This window comes from Manacus vitellinus, unplaced genomic scaffold (assembly GCF_001715985.3).
Source record: "Manacus vitellinus isolate BGI_N305 unplaced genomic scaffold, ASM171598v3 scaffold_42_pilon, whole genome shotgun sequence".
Taxonomy (NCBI): domain Eukaryota; kingdom Metazoa; phylum Chordata; class Aves; order Passeriformes; family Pipridae; genus Manacus; species Manacus vitellinus.
In genome coordinates this window covers 6280157-6300711 of record NW_021940553.1, presented here as the reverse complement: position 1 = coordinate 6300711, position 20555 = coordinate 6280157, and the positions used below count along the sequence as shown (strand labels likewise).

Below are 20555 nucleotides of genomic sequence, written 5' to 3'. Positions count from 1 at the left end.
TTTGTATTATTTACTTTTACACCCCTCCCCCCAAATAAAAAAGTTTTAAAATAAACTCAGCCCATTATGCATTACAATATGGAGATATGAAAGGTAACAATGGTCACTTGATGTTGATTTTCTCAGAAGGAAAACAGCAATTTGGGAAGTCTACTTACTGTGAACCCACGTTGTGGAAAGATACAGCCTTGTACTCTTTTACAAAGAGTATTACCTATCATCTTCTTCCCCACTAAGTTTACCCCAAGGAAAAAGGGGTTAGACAGTAATCTTTATCTTCAGCGCCCATTGTGAGGATTAATTAGATATTATTCCTACAAAATTGTGAAGTTCTAAAATGCTATATAAGCTCTCAGTGTTATTATAACGTGCCATACCTTCATAACGTATACCACTGCAATATCACCCCTTGGTTGTTCAAGACTACAGAACTGCTGCTTCTAATTGAGTTAATGGCTTCATAGGCTGGTAATTTAATAAAACAGACTGCTTAAACCAGCAAGGTTTTGATTAAATGGGGTGTGTGCAAAGGGGAATTTATATTTGTTAGAAGCTGCATAAATCCAAGGCATCAAGGCACAGATAATGCCTGTATAATAGTCAGTTATACAGAAAGGAAGGAAGGACAGAGCTGAAAGCCATGGCATCACAGAAAATCTTAAACTGGAAGAGACTCTTAAGAATTATTATGTCCAAATCCCTGCTCCTTACCGGGCTACCTAACACTGGTCCGTTTGACTAGGAGCATTGTTTAGATGCTCCCTGAACTTGGATGCTCGGGTGAGCCTGTTCCAGTGATCCACTCAGACAAGAACCTTTTCCTAATGTCCAGGCTGAACCTTCCCTGATGCAGATTTATTGAATTTCCATGTCCCTGTCTCTGGTGACCAGAGAGAGGAGATCAGCACTCCCATCCTCTGCCCCTCCACGACAAAGTTATGGTCTGGTGTCATGTACAGCTGTAGTCAGATATTTTGGGCTGGTCTCAGGGGTATGCACAAATAAGCAATGGTGTGCACATACAGATAAGACTCTGGGCTTCTGCCACTGCTCACAGAGGCAAGGAGGCTCTACCCTAGGATATCATGCACCTTGCCTGATTTTAGAGAGAAATTCTATTGTTTCTTTCCAGATGTCTCTGCCCTCTAGTTTAGCTTTAACAGCGGAAGAAAAATTGGAAAACTTTGGAGGCTGGGGGGAATGATCCTATTTGCTAAATGGAAAGTCTTAACTTGTACGGAAATCACAGGTATTTTGTGAAATTGCCATTCTGAAGCAAGTGCCTGGCCGTGCCCACGCAGAGGAACGGGCTGCTTGGAGACCTCCAGAGGGAGCTCTTGGCTGCCTAAATTTAAACAACTAAATTATGCAAACCCAATTTCCTAGATGGAGAAATTAAGGATTTACTCCGGGAAGCCTGCTTCATTAGGTACTTAAAATGTACTCAAAAGTTAGTTACTTCAGTACACAGACTGGATCGCACCTTTGACTCCAGTGATTGCCTGTCTGCAGTGATTTTGGACTGCGGGAGCAGCTCCAGGTGCTTCCACTGACTGCTGGAGTCAGTAGGAAAAAATTGCCCTGAAAAGAAAGGGAAAGAATCCCACCCTCTTGATACTCTTCTGTGCTGTAAATACCAGGTCCTAGCTGCTTCTGTACCATGGGTCAGTGCCACTGAGAGTTAAAATTTTGTTTTTGCATCATCTCTCAGGAGTTCCAAGTCAGGAAAATCTGAAACCAAAGCAATCCTTTCTTTCATCCATCTGACCCTGAGAAAACAAAGAAGGCCAGGCACAGCTAGCCTGGCTATTTTGTACATAAAGAACACTACCCACAAAGCTAATGAGAAGCTTTTATGGCTGTTGGTAGAGCACTGACAGATAATAAGGAACAGGTCCAAGCTGCAAAGTTTCGTCTATAAGAGGCTGGGCAGAAACTTTCCATAATAAGGGCCAGTCATAAAATTCAGATGCTGACGCAAACACAGGCAGCTTAGGAGGGCATATGGCAATTGTGCTAGTGGCTGGGCTTATACCTTGTTGAGAAATCTGGCTCAACTAAGCAGTTACTGACTCACATCTTTATCTGACCCAGCCAAGCTCACCAGGTCAGATGTGTGCACTTCCACAGGCCTCCATTCAGGGAAGGTGTCGGGGCTTCATCAGAGATGGGACCTGGGGGGGGTGCCTGATGGGGGAGATCCAACCACATGACAGGAACCATGAGCCCTGAGAATGTTTTCCAGCAGGGGGACCGACACTTTGTGGCTCCAAAGGAGCTGATGTCAGCACTTCAGAGGGGAAGAGCTGGTTCAGCAGAAACAAAAAATAATAGGAGGGTGGGAAGTCTAACATCAAAAGTGGATGTTTTTCTTTCTCCCTATATGTTGTGCTGTGGTTGGGTGGCAGGTTATTGGTCCTGGTAGTTGTTAGACTCTAGACTGCCCTATGGCAGGGGTCAGGCTGCTTGATGAAAATTGTCCTCCTCAGCCTTAAAATCTGTGAACTTTGCTGGAGTTCAGGAAAGGTTTGTGCTCTCAGGGACTCTCAAGTAAAGACTCAGGACAACCTGCTTGTGGCTCCAGGTATTGTGCTTGTTCCCAACAAGAATCTTATTTAGAGGAACATCAGAGATATTTCGAGAAACATTAATTTCATGCCAGGCCAAAATGCCCCTGCAGTAAGCTCTGTTGAGCCAGTGCTGAACAAAGGGAATTCAAAATTCAGCTCCTTCACGTGAGGTGGTGTGCCTGCGTGTGTGTGTGTGTGTGTGTGTGTGTGTGTGTGTGTGCTTTAACTAAATCATTTATGGTCAATAATGCCAGGTTATTATAGGTCAATAACTTTCCATTATTCACTAGCCTTGCTGTGCTCCCACTGTCAGGCAGCACACCGGCATGTTGGCTCTCGCAAAGTAAAAAGCTCCTGATGGGAGCTTTGGAAAAGCAAGCACGAACACAGCTTGAGCAGAGAAAAAGAAAACAGGGGAGGGAGGAAGCGTGAAAAGTTCTAGTTGCACTCAAGAGTGTCTTGGGGAACGCATGTGTGACATACTCTCTCTCTCTCTCTCTCATACATGCATGCGCATTCAGCCCCAAAATTCATTATTCTTGTGCTCCCAGCTGGTCAGATGTGAGGCAGTCCAGATCCCAGGGCTGCGTGACCACAGAGCCGTCCTGAGCAAACATTATCTCTCATTAAGGTCTACAAGCTCGGGCTTAATGCCACAGTAGCCTGCGGGTTGTCTAAGCTCTGTGTGTGGAGAGTTAATGCTCACAGCTGCCTGCTCTGTACTGAGTACCCAGGAGAGGAAGAGTACTAGGTTTTTTACAAGTCAGGGTGCAAATATCAACAAAGAAACAGAAATGAAGAAATCAAAAATTGCAGGACCACATGAAAATTATATTTGCCCCTGTCACTACTGCACTGGTACTAATGGTCTGCCCCGTGTCTCATGAGAAGAGTGGTCAGGAGCCTGGAACTGCAGGTATATGTAAATAATAGTCTGTCTCTGTGGAAACTGCAGGAGGCAAAAGCTAGCCCTGTGGTTTGGCAGAGACTCTTTGGTGCTTCTGCAGAGGGTCTGAGCACGCTGCTCCCAAACAAACATTTTGAGATGACAAGCCAGGACACAGGAGCTGTGGGATGGATCCATCTCTTGTGAAAAGGCAACGAGTGCAAAATGAGTGTCTGTGTGGAAAGTGGAAGCAGACAGGAATTCAAAGCCTGGGAAAGGAGACAAGGAAGAATAATGCTGCTGTTTCATTGAAAACAAGTTATCTAAGATTTCTGCCTAGGTGCCTTTTTGGCCCTTTGCTGAGCAGTGCATTGACCCTATTTCCCTCTAGCACTAAGACAGTGCCTTCCTCATGAAACATCTCGGCGCTGATCACACTGTGCATGGAGAAGGACTCAGCTTGGGGGCAGAGTGCTGGCTTTTCCTGATGTTTCAGGTAGTGGACAGTGACGGAGATAACATCTCTGCAGCCTCGCCTTTGTTAACTCCCACGTCAGCACAGCTGCCATGGGCAAGGAAGAGTTAACGGGAGCTCTGAAGAGCTGGTCCGTTTTGAATGTGAATAATGGGAATACTCTCCTTCAATCGGTATTCAGCACAGGGATGTACAGAGGTATAAAGTTAATCACTAGCTGGGCCACCCCTATTTCCAGAAAAAGAACTTTAATACCTTCTTTATCCAATGAAGTACCATTGTTATACCTGCATATTATGAAGGGTTTATTAAACCGGTGATAATCTATTCAAGATAAAGTGATCTGTATGGCCAACTGAGCACAGATCAGACAGAATGATGGGAGGTTATTGTTAAAATATGCAAATTCACATCCTATTGAAATGCAAACCCTCCAGATAAGATTTTTTAATAAATCTGGTCTTTTTTCACTGCATGAAGGTAACCTAATGTTTATTGACTTCAAGACCATATAATGGAACGTAATATCTATTAGTCAGATCCTTGCCTCTCTTTCGATTACTGGAGGTACATGTTCTGGCTCCTGAAGAATTTTTGTTTTATGGTTTGGTACAAAAGAAAAGAGATTAAAACCCCTGAAATTAATTAACTTCTTTCTACACAAAGCCCCCCTTCCTCTTCAACTGCTGTCATTAGTTACTCAAGTAAAAGGAAGCAGTACCCATCAGCTGAGAAACTGTCCACTATTTTCAGTGTTAGGAAAAACAACCAAAAGTACAAATGCTAATTTGGAACACTTTTTTTCAGTTTAAAAGATAAATTAAGACTTTTGAATGCCTTCTTTACGCTTACTATTACCACAGCAGAGAAAGTTGAATAAAGTTTCATTTTACTCTCCTGTAAAAAAGGCCTATGAAACAGCTTCACCTGACTTCTCTATGTGTGTTTCTGTGTGTAAGAATTGTTTAAAGCACACATTCAGCGTGCTTTTATGAACTGGGGGGGACAGGTGATTTCTGAACCAGACACAGTTTCAGATACCAAAGTGCCAGATGAAATAAAGGCTTTTATTTTAGTGAAATGCCAGTGCTGTGATAGCAAGAGTTGAGAACTCATTTCTGCTTAAAGGTCACTTCTCCTCAAACCCTGTAAAATCTACATGCTGATGTAGATTGATCTGAGATTTGGTGTGTCTAGTGAAGGTGGAAGGTTTGTTTCTGACTCCAAAGTGAAGGTCAGTAGAGAAAAAGTATCCTGAAATAGAGCTCCTTGGAAAAGCCCTACCCAATTTAAAAAGACTTTTTCATGTTGCTGATAGGCTCTGCCAGCTGTTTTGTGGTCAAATCAGGATTATGATTATTAAGCTTAAAATGGTCTCATTTTACCAGCAGGTTCTTGGTGGTCACAGAGCAGAAGCAGTGAGATAGAGGGCTGGGCAGGGGCTGCAGAGGATGGGACAGGCAGCTCAGCTCTGGGCATGGATAGCAGGGATTCAATAGGCAACGAAAGATGTCCAGGCTGGGGCATGTAAACAGTTGCCCATGCTTGGTTATCTGAAGCATCTACACCTGTTCTGACCCGTACTGTTCTGCCTAGACAGGGCTGTTCAACAGCACAGGGGTAGACTTTTTAAGTACAGACAGAAGACTTTATAGGACTGGTCACCTCTCTCTTAGGTCAGACCTCTGGCTTCCATCACAGCTGAAGAATAACCCAAGTTAAACCTTTCTGGACAGTTAGGCTGATGGGGATGTGCATAAAACATGCTGCCTGCCTCTGTGTCTGCAGTGGGAACAGCACTTTCCATCCCCAGTCTGCACCACTGCCAAAACACAGACTCTCTACCCAGGCACCCTTCTCATCACTCACTTCACTGGGTATACCACCAGTTACAAATTAGCACTTAATCAAGATAAATCCCATAGGAAGGATATGGGTAATATGCAATGCATTAAGCCTGCAAATTAAGATGGTCTGATTTAGCCCAGGCTTTAAAACTCCCAAGCTTGCATTAGGACTAATGATGAATGGATGTACGTCCCTGGTTGGACAGGAGCTCTGTCAGGACAAGGCTGCCCAGCAGTGACAAAGCCAGAGTGAAACAAGTGCTCTGCTTAGTGTTCATTAGGCCTTCCACACTGCCCCTGCTTGGGAATGTGCTTTCCCTTGCCTTAGATGGTTGTAATAGTGCCACTTCTCCAGGATCTATTGACTTATTGGTCCCAGAGTTCATTTACAAAACCCAGCTGAGGGCAGTGGATGCTGGTATAATTCCCCTCACTGATCAGTGAGGGGAAACTGAGGCACACAGCATCATATTTAGAAAGGCTGACCTGCACTGTGCCCAGGGCTGGGCTGTGCCCATTTGCTGGCTCTAAACAGGACCCTGCACATCACCCTGCTTAGGCACTCTCAGTCACACTTGGGAGTCTCTTGTTCTTTCACTAACTAGCTGCAGGGATATAGGTGACATTTCAGCTCTCTAAGTGCGGCCCAAGGTACAAGTTAAAGCTCAGTGGCCTGAATTCTCCTAACAGATTAGTGGAGTAGCACAGAAAGAAAACTCTTTCCCACTCCATCTCCTGGGCTGCAGCATGGGTGATGCAGCAGGATTGTACCTCCAGGTACAAGTGCAGCAATACCTAACAAGTACGCTGCTGTGGGATGCAGCACACTTTGCAAATGTAAAGTTAAAGACTGTTTCTGTCCCTCAGTGAATGAGCAGTCATAGAACTCTGGTTAGCCTCTCTTCAGTTCCTGAAAGACCTGAAAGAAGCCTGCTATCAGGCCTCACATCTACTATATATACTCCAGAAATTAATCTCTGTGTGAGATCAGGGAAGAAGAAGACCCTTTATTAGCTTGTTCACCCATCAAGGTCAGGGTCCACATAGGCTGGAGTACACCAATGTACTAGTCCTGCAAAATGCAGGGGAGCTGCTATTTCAAGGGAGGATGTGATGCAGGCTTCCAGAGGAATCAGTTTAAGATTCACAGCTGAGGAGCATCAGTAAATGGCTGTGGTCTGCAAGGGGTTAAATGGCTTTGTTCTGGCTGCAGGAGTAATTTAGGGAAAGAAAATCCTTTAAAATAACAAGCTTGGCAATATCTGTGGTTTTAAATGTACTTTTCTTCAGATTTGCACTAGTGTTCAAACTTGTCACAATAGGGTATCTTTCCTGGATGTCATACTTCACTTATTACTGGGAATGACTACTTCCTACAGTGCGCCTCTACTTTATGGCTTTTTAAGATATGGATGCTGTCATCATGTTCCCCAGAGATGTGTTCTGGTTCATGGAGAGGCTGTTTTATATAATCTTCCGTGAAAGATTAAAACAACAGAACAGGAACAACATAATGCAACACACTACCTCCTGACACAAACAACGATGTGGTGGCACAGGCAACAAAATCTCCTCACCCACTGCAAAGTAGCAGACTTCATTCATGTGGTCGAACTTCACTTTCCACAGGAAGATCGGATCACGTTCATTCCCAAGAAGACCATGCTGACACCCTATCCTGGGAACAGCCTTCACCATAGCATGTTATCTCTCCACTGCCCTCATCTCCTCCAGCATCACCTGTCTGTTTCGTACTGATATTCTCCCTGGTGTGTCTCCATCCAACAGCTCAGACGAGGTACCAGCAAGTGGAGCTCTGGCAGCCAGTGCAATTCCTGACATATCCTTTCTTTCCTGGCTAGAAAATGTCAAATCTCACATTTTATGCCTCCCTTTGCTCCTTGCAGAGCAAACCCCAGCCAAAGTAGAGGTGATGGCAAGAGAGAAACTTGGGGAGAAGGCCCTGTATCAGTTAACAAAACACTATTAGTGAACGTAAGGGATTACCCTGGGATACTTCACCCTTTGATCCAAGGTATCAGCATGCCCCATTCTAAGCAGAAAGTGAGAGAAGCTGTGTCTAATCAGAGATGCACAATAATTTGCCAGGAATTGCCAAAGCCAGAGATCATCTTATTGTCACTGTGACTTTTTCATTGCCAAACAGCACCTTAAATCACATAACAATAACAAGGAGGTTAGTGTGAAGCTTATGCAAGAGTAGAAATGTGTCTTTTTGGGTTTTTTTCCTTTGTCTTTCTTCTATTTACTTCACCTCCAAGATAAGAGGCCAGTAGCTGCAGATCTGCAGGAACAAGAGGGCTTTGTGATGAGCGAGCAGGATTAAGGTGGCTGCTTCAAAATTTTGATAGTGTTGAAGATAGAGCTGAAGAACCAGGACATGTCTGTGCCCTGTGTGTGTGTGCATTTGTGTTTGTGTGCCTTTCTCCAGCTCCCTGGCTGGAGAAAAAGATGCCAAGCAGGAGAGATCTGTGTGTGCTTGCTTCTGGCTTTACCTCAAATCCAGATTAACGCTATGGATTTGAAAGTTTGACCACTAACATGTGAATTAAATCCTGAAGGAAAACTGTTCAAGGCTTACAAGAATATTGAAATACAAAACTGCTGATGAAGAATGAGGGAAATTATGTAAAATAAAAAGTAAGAACCAAAGACTTGCGGTATAAAGGAGCTGAAAGAGAGAGATTGAAAAAGTCTCATAAAAAAAGAAGTATAACAAGTGCTGTCATGGATGATTATAAGGGTTTGAACCTGTCACCCACAGCAACAAGAGCACTGGCCTTTCTCACTTGACCTGAGGAGATAATGCTGTTAGCTGAGGTTAGAGAGGGCAGGTGATGTGTTGCTGTTCAAATACAAAGCAAAGATGTCCTTTCACTCCAGATAATTAAACTAAAAACATAAGCAAACAAGGCCTGAAGTTCTGGAATTGCCTGGCAAAGACACTGAAATCCCTTAGGAAATGCTGCTAGTCCTTCTTATCTCGACAGCATCCACCCATCCTTATGAAATGTTATTATCTTGAGGATATTCCATTCCCTGATGTTTGTTTAAAAAATACCAGTCTAGACAAAACCAAACTACACCCACAACCACATCCCAAAATGTCCTGTGGTACTTAACAGGATGTTGAATTCATAAGTAATTTCTGTATGGCATTGCTGAATGCAGCCATTTTGGAAGGTAACATGGTAAGAGCCATGGTAGAAGGTAAATTCTGTATTCAAATGACAGGACTGAATTGCTTACAATTTTTTCTTTACCTATTTTGTGCACTTTCTAAGAACATTTAAACAGTTGTGCTCTATAGCAATGAATATTCAAAAAAAGCCCCAGATTTCCAAGATATATACAAATATTAAAGGAAGCTGAGTGTTCCACTTTCACACAGATATGTGTCTGCTTATTGAATCGGAAGAATGAAACACATTCACCATATGATTTTGCTGATCAATCATAACTCACCAAAACAGCCTGGAGAGTGAATATGCATAGATAACAATTCAAATATGCAAAAAGGGAGAGAAAATGCAACTTATAGTTAAGAATAATTACAAAGGGTGAATTAACAATTAGGCAATCATTAATATAAATTCTTTGGGATGAGGAAATAAACCGACCAGCTATGAATATATTTAGCCTAGAAATTAGGAGAAGGATTATCTCTCATCAACAGTATGCAGTCCTAACCCAACAGAAAAACTGAGGAGCAAGATACAAGAACATGTTCAGATGGACCTTGACAAATTCATGCAGTGGCAAGGGATCAAACTTGCTGATCCAGGAATGTCTTTCACTATCGTGTGTTTCCCCCTTTTTTATTTTACTTTTGATTTTATGCCAATGCTATCAAAGCAAGGGTGCCTCCTGCAATTCTGTTGTCAGCTCTGAGGCTTGGCTTAGAAATAGCTCAGATTTTGAATTCTTCTTCATTTGAAAGTAAATGTTGTTCAAGCTTTTCTACAAATATGGGTTGATAGAAACATAAGTTACATTTAATTATTATTAAGGTGAATCAGCACCAATTCACATGCCTCCAAAGGCAGGAGATTTAGGAAACCGATTAGCAAATATTATTGTTGTTGTTTTTTAATGATAGAAATATTGTGAGAACTGGCAGAGCGGCTCAGGAGTTTCAGTTTTCAAAACCAGTTTCCAAAAACCTGAACAAAGATGTTTTGATTATCTCTTCATCTGTTCACGATACTTAGTTTTCTCATTTGAAAGTCAAATAAGCCGATGTCATTTGAAATGAGAGACAGTGCCTGACGCATATGAATGGGAGTCAAGGATTTCTGTGCACAGTGGTTCAGAAAACTGCCAATTTGTGTGCGTGCAAAAGTAGTCACCACCCTCTTGACAAAGCCACTGAGTTTGAATCAGAGACCTCTGGAGCGGTGGGCTCCAGATCCACAGCTTGTCTTGAAAGGCTGGCAGATGCCAGCTGGAGGATTTAAAAACTCACACTCGGAACTGGAAAGGACAGGGCTCCAAACACACCAGTTTCTGATGCTTTTAGTTTCCCACCCATATTTTGGGAAGGGATAGGGAAGAGGCTGAGGAGGAGAAATATTCAACGTAAGACTTAAACCTGCAAATTATTTTTTCCACTTCCTGGCAAGCATTTAGCTATTATTATTATTGTCATCCATACAGAATGTTAACATTTGAAAATGCAAAGCCATTATTCCTTTAGTTAAAAGCTGATTTTCTTTCCTGAACTCACCTCCCCTCAAGACCCAAACAACATCAGCTTAAATAAAACAGCAACAATGAAGGCATGCATTTCATAGTGCCTGTTGTGGTTGAAAAGCCAAGTTTCATATTCATACATGTCCAATTTCAATCAACATTTTTTCCAGTGTGGATGCTGTTTACATCTCAACCCCAGTATGGTCATTTCTACCTCATTTTCCCTACAATGAACACCTTAATCACCTTTCCCCTTCACAGATACTCAATTAATCATTTTAAACTGTTTTAAAGATGAAGAACAGAGAGGCAACCTTGAACCCTAAACATTTACTTTGATGTCTGGATATCAATTTTGAAGTGTGGAGATTACATCAAAAGTTGCAACATTTAAAATCCAGGGATAGGGATTTGTGATGGAGAAATAACCTAATGATCAATACAGTACAAAAAATATAGATGGACTGAGAGATAATTCCTAGACTAAGGATTCATAACACCTTAAAAAATAGGAAAAAAAAAGGGAGAGGTTAAAAAGAAAAAAAAAATACCACTGAGATGTGCAACAGAACTGCCTCCAAGCAGAAGGCTGCTCTAAGACTTCTCTGTAGGCATGATTATTCCTGGCTGGGAGAAAAGCCCATTAAAAAGCTTTTCTGCACCCTCCCCTGGTTATGGGATACAATCCTGAAGAGAAATCATTGACATGCCTGTCTTTTTCTGAAAGGGTTAGTCAAACAAATTGTCTTTCTCTCCAGAGCTCCTCTCCCTGCTTCTGCCCTTTTGTCTTTCTCTTTTCTTGTTATAGTTAGAAGTGAACATTTTGGCACGTTAATTAAAAATAGTAATAGTTGCAACAGAGGAAAGAAAAGGAGGGGTAAGGTGGGGGAAGCAGAAGGGGGATGGTGACTGCAGCCCTAATTAATAGAATTACTCTCAGTTGAAAGTCAGCCTGATGAGGACTCTTGTCCTTGAGTAAACAACTCCCTGTGTCTGCCTGTATGTGCATATATATAGATAAATGTACATGTAAACACAACTATTCTGTTGCTTAGCAGCCAGTAGTGTCCTTTCATGAGAAAACAAAATATATGTGACAAACAGTCTCAAAAACACAAAGTTCCATAAGCATATTTCTTTTCTCGAAGCTATTCAGACAAGGTGGAGAGTGGCCCTGAAATTAATGTCTTATCCAACGGACAAAGGCAGAACTAAGCTAATTGGATTCCCATCTGCTCCAAACATAGTCTCAACATCACACAATAATAAATAATATGGTAATCATGGCTAACAATTAATCTTTTAGTTCAGATTTTTTACAGGGTGCTGAACGGACCCTAATTTCACACAAATATAGATTGCTGTCTGAACATATCCTCTGGACTAAAAAGAAAAAAAAAAAAAAAATCATAGTCTGCCCAGGCACGATCATGTCAGATCTTTGGGTATATTTCAGGAGAGCAGAGGCTGCCTAATCTAAATGCCTCCTACAGCCACATGCAAACTGGAATTTAACAGAATCTAATTTTGATCTAAACCCAAACCAAATGTGAACTGAACTGTCAAAGGGCTGTTTGAAGTGACACATGTGCTCCTTGTTTAAAAATTTCTGGGATGAGGAAGCACTGGGTAAACCTTTTCCATCTCACCTGGGGAGAGTAGCAATACATCCTCACTGCCTCCTTCTCCCTTCACTGTGTCTTTTCCTTCATTAGTCCCTGACTAGGTATTTTAACTGCAAACTGATTGCCCCAACTACTGTCTCCCTGTTCTGTACTGGTGCAATCGCAGCTTCAACTCAGGACTTTACAGCAGTACAAGGAGGTAAAGAGGGATTAAAATCTAGGCAAATTCCTTTCAATAAGCCCGTGAGAGATCACGGGGCCAACACCCCCCTGATGATGTCCAGTTGGGCAAGTCACCACCTAAACGAGGAGCCCTGCTGCTGGGTCCTCTGCATGGACATTGTTACAGGAAAACTTACACAGACACACAAAATCCAGCTCTGACAGAAAGAGGTCTAGGGCTGCTGACAGCAATGAGTCCAGACCCATTGCACATCTCTGTGGCAGAGGTGGGTGTGGATCAACATTTTCCATGAACTTGTGAACTTCCCCACAATCTATGTAAACTTTTACATCTAAGCAGCTAGTGGCAGTGAGATGCCTTACTCTGCTCTACTGCACAAAAATCACCTCCTTGTCTTTCTTTTGACCTGATTCCTCAGCAGCTTCATTTCATGCTCCCTAGTTTTAATTCATGCTGAAGTCAACAGAGGTATGGAAGAGAAGCAAGGGCTAAGCCATGGAGTTGTTACTCCACATTGATGTGAGCTCTTAAACATCAGTTATATCCCAAACCCGGAATAGCCACCCTTTTGTGGTAAGAGAAATACTCTGTATAGGGCTATAGCTGTGAACAGATGGATAGAAATAAGGTGACGTGTGGAGCTGGAACAACCAGTTAATAAAGTTTATAAAATACTTTGGGAGTCCATCTGGATGGTTGGTACTTTATAAATGTAAGGCCATTATCAGTGCCTCCTAACAGCACCCGACCATCACTCAGCACTTTTGGACGGACAGTCAAAGAAAACACATAAAATATATTCTTCAGCAGATATTTTACCCAGACTCTTTTACTTGTAATAGCAGAGAGATCTGGGCTTTCATTTGTACAGACCATTCCCATTTGCAGTCACAGGGAAAAATCCACAATAGCTCAACTCATGAAGCTGTTGGATTTGTTATGTTTGAAGAATGAGGCTTCAGAGCACAACCCTGGAAATAAATGAATGGTTTGGGAATTTGCTAGTGGCAGGTCTCTTGCAGCAGTAGAGGATAGGATAACCAAAGGGATAGTAATGGGAGAGACAGAGGTTTTTTTGGTGGTGGGTTTTGTGTTTTTTCCTCTCCTCAGGGGCACTTCGCAGAATTAAATTCAAGTCAGTAACAAATGAAAAACTAGATCGCCTTTCTGGTGACAGGGAGGTGCCACATGTGAATATTGGACATCAGCAGCAGTTGTGCAAAATGCTCATTTTCCTTGTGGTCTCCCTGACTGCCCTTGGGAATATGGCTGGGGAGGAAACAGGAAGACATTGCTACTGCATATATATGACTTGGAGCCAAACAGAATGATCACAAGGATTTCATTGAGACTCCTCCACAAGGTCGTGACGATCTTATTCCTCATAGCACTTCTTTGGCTAAAGAAATCTGGGGGACGGGTGGGTGGCTGCATTCTGGAGAAAGCCTCTCCTCTTGGGTCTTAATCACCATTTAGTGTGAAATCAGGCTGTTTCTTCGGAGAAATTTAGTGTTTGAGCTCTATGTTTTTTTCATGAAACAAATGTGGTGTCTATGGAGAATCTTTTTTTTTTTTTCCTTTCAAATCCTGAACACCCCAAAGATTTCAGGCTGAAGATGCTGCCAGAGGGAGTGTGTTTTCATTTCCCCGCCATCGTTCTCTGCTGCGAGATGGCTTCCCCAGACATACCAAGCCTCTCAGGATACTCTGTAGGCAAAAGTTCCCATGATGAACTCCTTTTTTCCACTAAGACTACAGACTATTATACGTACCATATCCATGGAGTCTAATTTAAGATTATGGTGTATGGAAGAAGATATAAGCATCAGTTACCCAAATTGCTATTCACAGCATGGTGGCCTTTTAAAATATAAATATTTATATATGCATTCACTTACTATTTGTCCATGGAATCAAAATATTCGATGGAAAAATTTTAAGGACCTTATACAATTGTTTTTGTCAACTTTTTTTTTTTTTATGAGGAAAGGTAGCATAAATGAAATTGTTTACATTTTTACTACAGACCTAATTTCTCTCTATTTGTGTTGCTACTGATGTGGTATTTAAACCCTTGTTAAGAGATAATGTTGCAGTAAGCTGTTTCTATGCTTGAATTCAATTTCCTGCTGCAATATCTTGGAAGAATGGTAACAGAATTGGCCACTACTTATAAAACCATCTTTTGGGGCTTGGGGATCAGTCCACTCAAATCTTCATTTCATTGTAAAAACCTGGACACTATCATTAACTGACAAGATGATGTCAGATGAGATGAAGATAGTAACTTCTCAGGGAGGTTTGCCATGAGAGACCAGAATGAACTTGTCTTTTGACTTCTACAGACTTGTCCATCTGCCTTTCATTAGCCCTGGCTTAGTGATGTAAAGTGGAAAAGCATAATAAGGGAACTACACAGTCCTGATGGTCTAATCTCGACATTTTGGAAGGTTTTTGCATGTGACAACTAGGAGACTCTATTGCATTCAAGTAGATGGGTGAGCAGACAGAATTTAAGTACTATTAGTCACATGTTAATAAAGGCATACACAGTCAAAGTAGTAAAGCATGAAGGAGGTAACACACGAGAGCCCAGTTCTCACAGGTGTAGAGCCATAGTAGGAAACACTGGCACATAGGCATTTACAAAGCATGCATGGAAATAGAAGTATTTAGGTGCTGAGTAAAGTTAGTGCAACATAAAGGAGCTTGCACATTTATCTCACCAGGACTGCAGGAGGAAGAGTGACAGATTATATACAAGATATATACTATATAAATGATTGCCCCCAAAGAGTACTAGGATGATGAGATGGAAGAGGATGTCAAGGTCAAATTATTATTATTTTTTTTACTACAGCAGCCAGACAGCTCTCAAATGGTTGCTTTGAACAGCTCTAATAGAACAATGTCATTAAAACCCAACAGTCGGTGCTCAGGGAACAACATTGCTGAGTTGCTACCAATGTCTTGGCAGGTGAATATGAAGGTTCACACTGTTAATGAATAGCATTTGTAATGACTGCTTTGTTTCATTTCAGCAAATGCTCCATTTCCAAAGGAATTTCAGGACAGGGATGTGGAATTGAATCAACATGCATTTTGGGCTCACAGAAGCCTTTAGCCTGGTCACAGGAAGATCAGAGGCCTCTTTCTTCACTGACACCAGACAGCTCTTGACATTGCTGTTTCAAAGACTCTTACACCTGTGTCTATTAGTCTTATAAATACTCAGCATTTGCATTGGGAAGTGGATTCTGGTCCCCACTTGTAAAGGGGGAATTGTCTGTACACCATCAATGTCACAACCTAGGTCCCACATTCAGCAGAGGGCTCCAGCATGTGCCTAATTTCAAACACAGGCATACAACCCATTCAGCTCACAGAGTGAGAATGTGTGTCCAACGTGCAGCATGTGGCAAGGAGGCAGCATGTGGCACAGCAGGAGCTGACACAGCATTGTTTGCTACGTGTTTTTTGGGTTATTTTTACCTGTAGGAATGAGTGGGGAGGAAAAGAAGGAGAAAGGAAGCAAGCACAGATATGGCAGGAGAAGGAAAGGAATGAAATCAACATGTTGCACGTCAAGGTAGAAGGACAGAGAAAAGTTCCCTAAAGATTCCCCAGTCAGGTTTGGATATTTTTTAATTCTTTTTTTAATTATTATTTTATCATATTGTCATTCAAATAACACTATGGGATGTTGAGGCTGTTTGCTAATAGGTATGCAGAAGTTTGATCACTGGAAGAAGACACCAAGAAATAGGAAGGATGGAGTGAATGTCTTACGTGCACGACAGTGTTGTAGAAAGGCTAACTACAGTGCGTGGAATGAGCCCTGTTTCATGACAAGCACCTGCTAGTGACAGGTGAGATACTCAAACTAGTATGTGAATGTCTCCCAGAGAGCTGAGTGGGTCCTACTGTGCACCAAACAGGTAGTGCCACATTCACCACCATCAGTGTTATCTGATTAAAACATATTTGTCAACAAAACAAAACAGGAGCTTCAATCATCTGCTTCATGACTCCACTCTGATCACCCCTGTGCACATCTTTCCTAGGTTTAGGAGACAAAGCCTTTCTTTCCAAGTTCTGTCTTTCCAAGGCTAAGTGCTTACTAAAAGTTATTTGAGAAAGGATTCTGACCTTTTTTTGTGTAAAGACATGGTCCCTAGTCAAACCAGTGAAAGCTGAATGTTGTCATTGGTAGTTCACCTGGTTGCAGAATCAAAAGTCTCTTCTCACTCACCCACAGTGGAAAGCAAAGATCACTAGTGCAGGAGTTAACTGGAACAGATAGGGAGGACTTCTCTCTCAGGGTTAAGAAGGCAGTGAATATCCCACTATGTAGTCACAGAATCATAGAATCATAGAATCATGGAATCATAGAATGATTTGAGTTGGAAGTGACCTTAAAGATGGTCAGTTCCAACCTCTCTGCTGTGGGCAGGGACACCTTTCTCTAGACTATGTTGCTCAGAGTCCCACCCAGCCAGGCCTTGAGCACTTGCAGGCATGGGGCATTTACAACTTCTCTGGGCAACCTGTGCCAGTGCCTCACCACTCTCCAGCTCCTCTAGCTCCTGGCAGATGCTGAGCACTGTCTTCTGCAGGGCTTCTCTGGTGGGGTTGACTCATGTTGGAGGTAAGAGTGAACTGGCTCTGCCTTGTGCCTGTGCCCCAGAAACAAACTCCCACCAAGGTAGTACCTTCTCCCTGCCAAGGAGAAGTGTGTTAAATACAAGAGACAAACATTGATGCAAAAAATTATGTAACCTACACAGGTGATAGCTGGGAGAAGAGGGGGAACACAACAGACCCCTTCACGTTCATATCGCTCATGGGGGTGAAGCAAGGACAGAAATCCACAGTTTAACACTCTCCCTGTTAGGTCAGGAGAGGCCACTTTGGGAGACCCATGCCAGGAGCTTGTTTGCAAGGTACTTCACCACTGACCCCAAAATCCCTTGGGAGTTTGCTGGGTACACTTCCAAGGGCCCTGTTGGGGCCTAATCTCTGCGTGAAACCGGCTCCGATAAAGAGCAACTCTGGTGGCCAAAAATGATGCAGAGATTTTCAAGCAGACTACAAGCTAATCCCCAGGATCATGATTAACATGTTTATTTTGCTCAGTTAAACAGATTCTAATGTCCAGGGCTGGGTGTAAGCACTGCTAAGAACACAGTCACTAAGCTGCCAGCTTTGGGTCGCCTTTGGTGATCTAAATGGCCACCCCTGACCCTCTAAAACCCCTGAGATTCCAGAGAGTGAGCAGGTGAGTTTCTTTCCTTTTAATTTATGTATTTATTTGTTTATTCATTCGATTTTCTAGAACTAAAAGATGCTCTGGCCCACCATTAAGCAATCTTCCTAAATTTAAGACCATTGTTATTTTTAATTAGTCACCTATGGTCCTAGATTGAGGCAATGTATTTTTCCTTTCATTGCTCATCTAAACAAATTTTCACAGCTAGAAGAAAAACTTTCTTCTCAGTAAGAAGTAGAAGAAAGTGACTAGAGATAGCTGACCTCTACTTGTCCAGATGCTGCCAGGTTCTGTATTCAGGGTTGCCCATAAGATAGGAACGAAGATGATCCTGGTCCATGGGGCATTTGTTTGCTTTTGGCTCTCAGAAGAAAAATTAAGCTACCTAACTTCACTTAACAGCCGTTAATAACAGAGTACTCTTGCCACCCACACCAGAAATGTCCTGGCTGAGAGATGTCAACTTACATGTCAGGTTGCATGCTTAGTGTGTGTAGGGAGGTGTCCTTTATGCCCCCAGGCATGTAATGGAAGAAGAGGGAACAAAGCCTGAATCAGCTCTCAGGGAAAGCTTAAAGTAGAGTGATATCAGGACAACCAGATCTCAGCTAGAGGTCATGAAGTGCAGAACAGGAAATGTTCTCTTGTGCTTCCTGCAAAACACCATCCTGCTACTGACATAGTCCAGATACCTCTGAAACTTTCCATGCTCTTTGGATACCTTCCCACTCCCAACCATTAGAGTGTGCTGCACACGAGCAGTCACTAATTACATCAGAGGGAATCTGGGCTTAATTCAAATCCCACATGCAATGCCAGGACCTTGCTTCTCATCTTCAGAGATCTGGGCAGGACAGTATCTCTTCCTTCCCATGGTATCCATTAGTCATTGACTTCCTCCATGGCCCCTAATGCCTCTGCATTGTCCTCTCCTGTGCTCCAGGTTCCATACCATCCATTTCCCATTCTCCTATAGGCTTTATGTACTTATCCATTCCCATCACAACAACAGCCAACTGATTCCAGAGTTACAGGCTCAAGGGATGACACAGACAGAACTAATCCTAATTTGGGGCCTGAAGGTAGGTTAAACAACTTCTGGGGGTTCCACATTTTATCATTTTATGGCTTACCCTCCCAAATAAAAATTAAGAAATACATTAAAAAAAACCAGAAAAGTCAATGGAAAATTAAGTTTTATGGGGATCTGAATAAGTTAGAAATTTGGTCAACATCCAGAATACTTTCTGGGATATAAGGGAGAAAAGAGTTTGGAAATAAAGAAAATGGATGGGATTTATCCTTTTTTCAAAATGACAGGTTTTTTTCTTCTAAACTGAAAGGAGAGGACTGGATTAACCCCTGAGCAGCATTCTCCTGAAATTCAGGAAAGTCTGGCAGTACCTTTGCTTTTCTCTCAATATGTTTACTTCTTAAAAAAAAAATAAAAAAAATTCTATTCTTTGTCTTTCATTTCCTCTATTTCCTCAGACCATCATCTCATTTTAGGATATAGGATTTCTGGAGTGGAGAACACACAGCATGTTCACAACATCCTCCGCATTTTCAAACCTAAGAGTCACTGATATATCTGTTCAGGGGTAAGACCCCACAGAAATTGCACACAAAGACAGGTCCAATGAGATGCAAGATTTCAGCCGCTGCTCTACACAGACTTTGTCATGTGATTTCAGGCAGAAACTGGGCTTTAGTCTATAAGGGTACAGTACTGTGACTTTTCAGCACAGCCAGGAATGTCCGAGCTATCTGCCTGTTACCCTGTATGTTGATTATGATCCGGGGCAAACTGGCAGAGAAACTCCTGCATGGACCAGAAGATTGGTTCATAACAGTGGTCCATTTTCCTGAATACAGCTGGCTGAAGCTTGTGCACTGGAATTTTGAGCCCAAACTCAAGTGCTTCAAGTGCAAGGGCAACAGTCCTGTGGAAGGCAACATCACTACAGCGTTACATGCACTCAAATGGCAGCATGTTGACTGTGCGGTAATAATTCATTTAAATGAATGTGTGGGTAGATATGTTTTCATTGATCACACATATGACGTGTAGAACAAGCAGCTTTGAAAACATCTAGACAAGCCTGGAAGAGTGCAGCTGTTAGCATTGCAAACTACATTATCACCATATATTTAGATTGTTATTAAGTGAACTTTAAGTAAGGCATCCTCCATTTGTCATTTTCCCCCCTGGTGAATTCAGCTACCAACATTGATTTACTTTTTTTTTTTTTAATCTGAAAATTTGGTTATTAAGTTTTCAAAACTTATTAATCTGTTTTCACTTCATTGGTAGCAGCTTCCCCCCACCTTCTACTTAGCTTGTTAAAACTCAAAGTTGATTAAATATGACACAACAGTAAAATATTATATAAGCTCACAAGAAAATTTTTATTTCATTATCGGCACAAAGTGAGTCATCTTGAATATGACACTGGCTTTGGCTCCATTTTCTCTCTCTTTTTTGCTCTGGTTTTATATTTAATCACAGCTTTTTTCTCCCTCTCTTTGCTTGTACGATTTTGTTTTTCAGATCCACAGCAGAACGATCCAACTTTGTTCTTACACTATTAATTAACACCACGCTCTAGTTTCCAACATACTTAAATGATGAATAAGGTTAAATTCCAGACAACGTTCTGTACATTGCCATCAATTAACAATTTTCGAGGCAGCGCTTCATTAATAAACACTGATCAGCAGAGCCCTTGTGTGGAGTGCATTGGAGCTGAGAAATTGTATCAGAGCTTCTTTAATATGTGAGCTGGAGTGTGTGGTGTGTATGAGCCCGTGCACAAGTGTGTATGTGTGCGTGTGTGAAAAAAAATCAATGCAATATCCTAGGAAACTCATCAGCACATCATCTCCTTAAAGGTTAATTAAGAATTTGAGGAAGAACAGAGGGGCTGAAGCAGAGGTGATGGACATTCGTGTCTCTCCAGATCATTAAGTACTAATTAGGTTTGGA

General features: G+C 42.0%; 1 protein-coding gene and 1 long non-coding RNA gene across 17 annotated transcripts in view; one reads left to right on the top strand and one right to left on the bottom strand.

Annotated features, from left to right (window-relative positions):
* CELF4 (CUGBP Elav-like family member 4) overlaps positions 1 to 20555 on the bottom strand; it is a 701622-nt gene that overhangs the window by 318644 nt on the left and 362423 nt on the right. Inside the window, exon 1 of one of the 16 annotated variants that reach the window (XM_018078797.2) lies at positions 16553 to 16622. The exons of 14 other annotated variants lie outside the window; for them this stretch is intronic. The gene's annotated coding sequence lies outside the window, so the exon portion shown is untranslated. Of the gene's footprint in view, positions 1 to 16518; positions 16623 to 20555 lie in introns of those variants that run through there. One more of the 16 variants, XM_018078795.2, reaches the window with a different exon arrangement.
* LOC108640761 lies at positions 17095 to 20232 on the top strand. The gene is made up of 4 exons (XR_001921457.1): positions 17095 to 17243; positions 17437 to 17578; positions 18546 to 18651; positions 20121 to 20232. It is a non-coding gene; the product is annotated as an uncharacterized LOC108640761 (long non-coding RNA).